Source organism: Melampsora larici-populina (genome assembly GCF_000204055.1).
Source record: "Melampsora larici-populina 98AG31 unplaced genomic scaffold MELLAscaffold_63, whole genome shotgun sequence".
In the NCBI taxonomy this organism is placed as follows: domain Eukaryota; kingdom Fungi; phylum Basidiomycota; class Pucciniomycetes; order Pucciniales; family Melampsoraceae; genus Melampsora; species Melampsora laricis-populina.
In genome coordinates, this window is record NW_006768827.1 from 16,898 (window position 1) to 25,520 (window position 8,623).

An 8,623-nucleotide genomic window follows, 5' to 3' on the forward strand; every position below is an offset into this window, starting at 1 on the left:
TTATCTTTTAACTAATGACATCGTATGACATTTGCTATGCACTTACTTTCATTTTGTTTTTTAGGGTACCTTCAATCACAAAAGAAACTTCTATCGATCTTGTGCAAACTTGATCAATCTGATTTCATGATGTAAGTTTCATTTTACTTGTTTATTCTTTTCTCATGTCAATGTTCTTCTTATTCTAACTAACTTGGTTTTCATCATGTGTACTTTTGTTCTTTTATGATATAGATTAATTGATATAGATCGTTTACTTCTTTTCACTTATACCCGTCTGTTTTAGATTCTGATTCTTCATGTACTTAAGTAATTTTTATTTATCTTTCTTTATCTGCTTGTTTCTAAATTGTTCAATTCATTTCACTGCTTCTTTTGTTTGGATTGATCAATTAATTTTATTTCGTTTGATTCGATCTTCTAATGATTCAACTTCGATTTCTGAATGTAAGTTTTCTATTCTTTCCATTCTCTCTTCTTTTGATCTTTTACTGACTATTGACATCATTTGTTTTTCTGCTCTACTATTCTCTTGGCTTTCTTCATTAGTTCTTAGCTTTATAGATATGCAATTTCATCTGTTGATAGTGATTCATTCAAATTTCGATTTTTGGCTTCTTGAGTTTGTATCTCTTTTCTCTTTTGTTAAAAAGTCTCAAAACACGCTTTTAAGCGCTATGTCCCGTCAAAATCGCACATAGCGGAGCGGAGCGCTTGGATCTTGCGCACCGCTCTGAGATCCCATAGCGACTCCTAAAAGTTAGCGGAGCGATTGGGCGCTTTATCATAGCGTCAAATCGCTCCGCTTGCAATTTTGGCGATTATAGCGGAGCGGAGCGCAGCAACGGGGGTGTTGATCATAACAAACTCCATCAACATCAAGAAATCGTAAGAGATAAAAGGCAAATGTGCTCCACCTAAAATACAATAAGCTTGTCAGATGCAAATAATACCACTTTGATTCTAGATTGGAACTTACCAAACCAGTCATATTGATATGCGTCCCAAAATAGAACAAGCCCTGTGTCAACAGCAGCCCAATCTATAATCTGTGAAATGTGTGTCACTTTCTGTTGAGTTGAGGAGATGGTATTTTTGGGACTCACCTGAGACACAAGAGGGACAAACAATGGATTGTATCTTCCTGTGGTATTTATTTCAGAGTTGCTAGCGGGCCCATACTTAATTCAAGAACCCAATTAAAACTGACAGATCTGCCAAAGATCTGAAAACAGTACAAAACCGGGTGGTAGATCTCAAGTGATTTTTCCACCTCTAGAGTACATACTTGTGTGACAACCGGTGTCTGTGCTAAAGTTAAGCACCAAGGACTTATTGCCTGTATTGCTGGAGCAAGCCATTCTAGGATCACTTCATCCGCATCAATAAAGCACATCAGCCATGGGGCATTGTGATCTGAGGGACATTGGCAATGAAACTTAAGCTTACAGATATTCATGATACCAAATCATTCAAGTTAAAGGGAAACCGTGTTCACAGATAATACTCCCATAACTCCCAAACCCTGTCAACAATTTACAGGTTTCCGCGTGCACCAAAGACTTTCTGACTTGCACGTGTTTCACCCCTTTGACAAAGCTCTAATCCTCTCACCTTCCTCCCATTCAAGTCCAAATGACCACCAACTCTTTGAACCATCACACATGATTTTGATGAGGGCCATTCAACTGTTGCATTGTTGTCGATCAGATCAGAATCAGCCACCATCCAACTCTCTTTGTGGGTCCATTACTTGGAAAACTTGAATGCACATCTGAGTTTGGCTAATGTTTAGTCTTTTATTTGAAAAAGCGGACCATCTGACCTTTTCTTTTCTTTTGATTCTTCATTGCATCTTGAACAGAGCAATATTTTCAAACTCACCTCAACTTTGAAACAACCACCTCCAAAGCCATCTACCAATCCAATTTTTCGATTTATCTTTCATTGGTTTGGAGATTTTCGGATCATGTTGACTGACCATACATGGTACACTTCACAAAGCTTATCATGCATCAAAACCGATCTGTCAAGCTCTTTGGGGTCTATTTGGATTCAAGAGCAATGGAACAGCAACTACAAGATGCACAGGACGAAAGGAAGATCATAGAAAGAGTCAAGACGGGATTTTTTTTTTTCTGAGACTGACTCAATGTTTGATTTCTGACCTTGCTTCTAGAGTTTGTATTCCTGAATTAGTCACCTCAGTACCAAGGCCATCGGAATTGAAGTTTGACTTAATCGATCTGTTGGTATGATCAGATTAATTATCAAAGGAAATCCGCCTGTATGAAACTTGAATCGATTTGTCTGATGCTTCAAAAGTTGAATCACCATCAACTTCAACAACAGGCCCAAAACCTGACTCGATCCATGAACAAGATATATAAAGTACATATTCAACATTCAGATTGATCACAATCTTACTGAAGGAACTTCAAGAGGAGAAATAGGAAAATCAGATTTGTTAGCTATCAAAATAGGTCTATTCAAAGATGAAATTATTGTTTCAGAAAGGATTTCAGAAGAATTTGGTTTATTGAAATTTAATCTTATTCTTTCTAATTCACTTTGATCTTAAATGACAAATGATGACGGCGATAAAAATATGAGTCATCCAATCATGGAAGATAGTTTAAAATTAATGGACCAAATTTCTAAACATTCAAATCGAGTTAACATTAATCAAACACATTCAACTTGGCGGGGTCTTGAAAAAGTGATTTTATCCATTGAACTGATGTTGTTTTTGTGTCACTTCCTTTTTCCTTTCACTTTCCGTTTCTTTCTTATTGTTTCTGATCTTTGTTTGTGTATCGTTTGATTTATTTCTAGGTTTTATAAAAGACTTGAAACAATCCCTAAACTTCTAAAAAATTGAATCTGACTATGAAAGAAATGAATGACTTACATACTGGAATCAAGAAAACGAATTGATCATCTCATTCATCACCATCATCTTCTTCTGAATGAGAAGGTTAGAATCCAAGAACTATTGAAATCAAAGCAATTAAAGGTATAAACCAATCTCATAAAAATGTCAAAGTTAATTTCTGTTGATTTTATTTAGAATTTACCTCCCTCAGTTCCATCGAGCGATTCAGGATCAGGATCAAGATTAGGTTCTGATGAATCAGGATCATCATCATAGGAAGAAACCCAATAAAATCCATCAATCTATGAACCGTTCTTTATCTCAAAGTCTGCCAGCCGCTCAAAACTCTTGAAAGGCACTTTTGATACTTATCTTGATTTCGATCCATCGCAGACGTCAACGGGTTACACCTTGGCCTACAACAGTTCAAGATCAATCCAAAGAAGCTATTGATTAAGCTTGTAGACCAGCTGAACTTGAAGAATGTAGATTACAAAGTCAAAGATTTGTAAAGTTTAATAAGGAAATTAGCTGAAGGTCAGTATCAGTATATCTCGCGTCCATCTCTGAAATCTTCTAATCAAAGGGTTTCCATCAAACACCTCTTACTTTCCTCGAACCGATCACGCTTCGAGTCATCAACTCAAAGAATTGATTCAGTCTGATCAAAAGTTAGAAAGGCCAAATTAGAAAGTAGTATCTATAGGAGAATGTGGTTTAGGTGTTATTTAACAACACCATCACAAGCTATCAATGTTGTGATCAATCTCATGCTCTTTGGTTTTGATTGGTCTCCGACAAAGTTCATATTAATCTCAGTAGTAATATCTTTCTTCATGAATCACACAAAATTTATAATGTTCATGCTGGTCTGGCGAGAGAAGGCCTGAAAGTCAATGTTAATGGATTTCCAAGCTTACTGGCTTCCTCTCTTGGGTTTCTATAAACGATCAAAGCACAAAAGCATCCAATCTATCATAGACAATCCTCCAAACTATTCAAAAGGAATCGTACATAATTTAATATTATCATTAGCTTCAACACATCCATCAAATTCAAATGAAACAACGCATTAGCAATCTTACACTTGAACCCATCCAATGAATCTACCACTTTTTTTATCAAATTTGACTTCAAATTTATTAGACTCTGTTAATCTTTCAGATTGTTGCATTGCTTTGAGATGTTCAAGATCAATTCAAATCTCTCCTAATTTAGGACTCGAATTGGTTTCTAAAAATCATGTGATCAATCAATTAGATCATTCAATTGATTTATCTAATATTTCTTCTTCAAAGTTGAAATTGGAATCAAACCTTTCAAAAACAACTGAATTTAATATTGATTTTGAAATCTCTAGGTTTTTGGCTGTAGCTACTAATCATAAATTGATTAGAGAATTGATCTGCATTGAATGGTCAAATGGTCATCAATATCTTACCTCTCTACACAGGAAACAAGAGACAATTTTCCCGCGGGAAGACCGATTACACATAATGTAGTTTCTGAGCCATAATGTACAAATAACACAGATATAACACCAAAATAATACATTTTGGCTCGTTAACTGAGTCAGATACAATTGGTTTTCCCACGGGAAAATTGTCTTTTGTTTCCTGTGCTAGCTATTTCAAAATTCAATAATCATGTATTTCATCTGATTAACTTTGCGGCTTCTTTAACTTCAATCAAATTACAAATTGCTGCTACTGAAGAAGTTAATGAAAGACCTTTTAATGATGAAGATCTTCCTACGATTGGAACATTAGTTAGGATTTTAATTGATGGATTCAACTCAAATTGTCAAGATGATTCAGGATTTATTGTTGAAGGATTGGCTTTACATAGTCAGTGAAAAAGGATTTTTTAGAAAACTTTGATTAGTTGGACACATTGTCTTCCTCATGCACAATCTTGAAGTAGAAGATCCAGTCTTAGTCAAGAATTTTGGAGTTTGTGGAATAAGTCTCTCAATGTGGATATTAGGAATTGTTGCTAAGCAACCTCACGGCTTACTGAGACCAACAAATCATCTCTAACAATCTGAATTGACCTCCTGCAGGATATAATGACCAAATCTGACAATCAAGACAGCTGAAATGGTTTCAGGTTAATTCATTCTTTGTAGGAGATAATGATGTTTGCATGTACATGAGTTGTCAAACACAAGAGCAATCATAGTCACATCAGATAGAAAAATCAAGATCTGTTTTGTTGCATTTACTATCAATTTACTTTGCTTGTGTTTGTTAGCCTTCAGGGTGAACAACCCAGGGGTTGGGTTTCACAATGTGAAAGTGTGACATGAGTTGTGAGAACACAGTGTCACCAAATGGGTTTGAGTTGCTACAAATATTCCAGTATAAGGGATTCCATGAGACAAAAATTGAAAAATTCATGTTTGAGGGTCAAGGAGTGGTCAGTGGCAATGCTATCACAAAGGAGACAAATTAAATATATGCAAGGTAATTACACAGCTACTTCTTTACAGGCTGAAAGATCAATCATGCAAGCTGACCATGTATGGCACCTGTATGGTTTGTTACAATGTACCAAAGATCAGCAAGTGTTTAAGTGGAAGAGCAAGAGCTGTGCGGCGCCCGCCGCTGATAGGGCTAGTATCTTCTTGAAGAGGGATAAATATGCAAGATTGCTCGGAGAATCTGTTAAGATACAAACCTTACAAGTTAAGTATCTTCTTAAGTAGTCAAAGATCATTAATCAATTTAATGTAGGAGGAGAAACAAATTGGGCGTGGAGGTATTAGAATGTGTAGTTATGTGAAGTATGGGTAGTGTAGGAGGTTTACCAAAGGGGTTGATGTATGTTGAGCAGTTGAACTAAAATGTCCAAATTGGGAAATCTGAATCAAGGGGTGGAGGAGAGAATTTTTTCTTGCTGGTTATCTGTTCTCATTTTGATTTTCGTTGTTCCTCTTTTCTGACTCTTTTCTTGTTGAAAAGAATCAGTGAGTCTCTCCTTCCTCAAGTTATTGATTCTCTATACTCTCACTAACTGTCTTCTCATCTTAGATAAAATAACTGTTTTCTATTTTATCTAATACTTCTTACGTGTGCTTGTCACAATCTTTTTTGAGCTCACAGGTAGCTAACTACTTCACCATCTCATAACTCGTCTCTGTTAAAACTTCTCCTTAATTCTTTTTCTTTTCATTACTTTTTGATACTTTTGTTAGGTTTGTGATTAGCTCTTGTTAGAACTGCTAGACCAGCGTAGTCTAACACTGACACCTGTGCCCTCAGGTAAGTTGTCAAAAAGAATCAATAAAATAACTGTTTTCTATTTTATCTAATACTTCTTATGCGTGCTCGTCACGATCTTTTTAGAGCTCGCAGGTTTGTGATTAGCTCTCGTTAGAACTGCTAGACCAGAGTAGTCTAACACTGACACCTGTGCCCTCAGGTTTGTGCTTAGCTCTTGTTAGAACTGCTAGACCAGCGTAGTCTAACACTGACACCTGTGCCCTCAGGTTGTTTTCTTTGAACTACACGTGTCTTTTAGCTTTCAGAGCGAATCCAATACTAAGGAATCAGTAATCACATCAGTCAACTGATTTATTACAGAATCTTATAACATTGAATGGAACAGTGCTACGGCTGGTACACACTCCTAAAGTATGATCTCAATGAGCTTTTCTTCAGCATATCACAAGAAAAGAATCACTTGCAGAAAGAATATCCTTTTTGCATAAATGAAAACAAAAGGTACAGCCAGTATTGACACATGCATATATGAGTTGAGAGTAATACAGTAGATTTCATAAAGGTTGAAATCACGGTTTCTTGAAAATCGAGAGGTGGCCCGTGCGCCAGCTGTGACAGGTCTCAAGTATGCATACCAAAGGGCTGACATAGACAGCATAGACACAATAACTGAAAAGAACCTCTGGCACAGTTGGATGAATGGCCTCTACATGGGTATGCACACCCTCATAAGACGCACATTTTTGAGTTCGAGCCCAAGTGGCTTTCTTTTATGTCATCACAACTTTTGACAAGTTTTTCATATTTGCTTTGCTTGTTGTCATAAACTAAAAGAATGGGAAAGCTATGCTGGTTTTGATTGCTTGCATTTGCTTGTTGCCATTTCTTCGTTGATTCTAGGCAAAAAAACGGTGGTAAAAAAGATAAGGGCCATGAGTCGAACACGGGAGTCCCATCAAAGTCGCACCAACCAATTACGGCTCTTGGCCACTGCGCCACCACACAATTGAAGGGTTGGGGTTATTGGAAGTCTTCGTACTGTATGTTCATCGATCTGGTATGCATATTTGAGACCTGTCACAGGTGGCGCACGGGCCACCTCTCGATTTTCAAAAAACCTCGATTTCAACCTTTATGAAATCTACTGCATGTGTCGTGCAAAAGAAACCTCGCACCCAGCCCAGCCATACCCCATGATTTGACTACACAGAATAGTCAAGACACATGTAAGATGGAATCAGTCAAACAAGACATCCAGCATGGCCATTACCTGCAATAACCTAGTGAGTTGAAAGGTCTGCCAAGGGGTTAATTCAATTGATAAATCTAATGACCTCAACACTTTGCACCCCGCCCTCCTCCAGATGTTTCAATGATTGGCGCACTGAACACAGTTTCTTTTACAGTTAGTCCACATGTATTCCGCCATTTTGGACCTGGTATAGCAGCAAAGAGTCTTACCAGGATAAGAGAGTCTATCTAGAAGTGTGGCAAGAAGCTATCAGCGCGTTGAATTGCAAAGTGAGATCTCAAGACCATAGATCCTGTATCATATTCTTACCAGGAGGAACAGGAGATTTAGATGTAGGCGCACCTATTTTTGAAGAAGAAAGCAATGATCATCCGTCTCAGTCGTAAAGATGAACCAATTAGAGTATCTATGTCTTCGCGTATCCTGAGAAAAAGAAACCGGACGCATAGAGAATGAAACTGAATACAAACCGGCTTGTACATGAAAACCTGTGGGGTCAACAAGAATCACATCAGTGCCAGATTCAATTGTTAAATGTCATCTTTGAATGATTCAAAATCAAAGCTATCCTTCCAGTAGCAGAGACAAAGGCAGCAACTTACTTGTGATACAGCTGCACCAGATCATACAACTATAAGTCCCACCAAGACAGATCTGGAGGTAATGACTGGCGCGTTTGGGTCCTCATCGGGTTTCGCCTCTAGAAGCACAGCGTATTCATTGAACGGATCGGAAAGATCATCTCCTTGGTCGGTACCCAGATGAGACAGTTATTCCTCATCGTGGATGCCAATTGATCGCATTGGCATATGCGTCTTTCAAGGTCGGCTTCGCTGATAACCCTTTACAAATGTGTCCATCGTCCAATGCTCTGAGGTCTCTGATTTCTTCACTCACTTGAGATATTCTTTGATGATTGACTATAAATTGGGGAGCTTCTTTTGTTCTGTATAATATAAAAGTCGATTGATTGAATATCCTGCTTGAGTCTTCCAGATCTCGCTCTGCAAATGATTTCTAAGTTTGTATAAGAACAAAAAAGTCGCATCCTTATACATACTTGACGCGCCATGAAGGCAAAGGTGAATGATATCACACTTTCCATCCAAAAGTCCACAACAATTGAGATATAAATGAATCGGCTGAAGATGATCATATATAAAAAACAATCAACTTCGCAAGTTCAATTTGAGTTTTGGATGATTTGATTTAATTGGATGTGATTTGTTTGATCCAATCCGATTTGGTTTGGTTTTTCTTTTGAAGATGGAT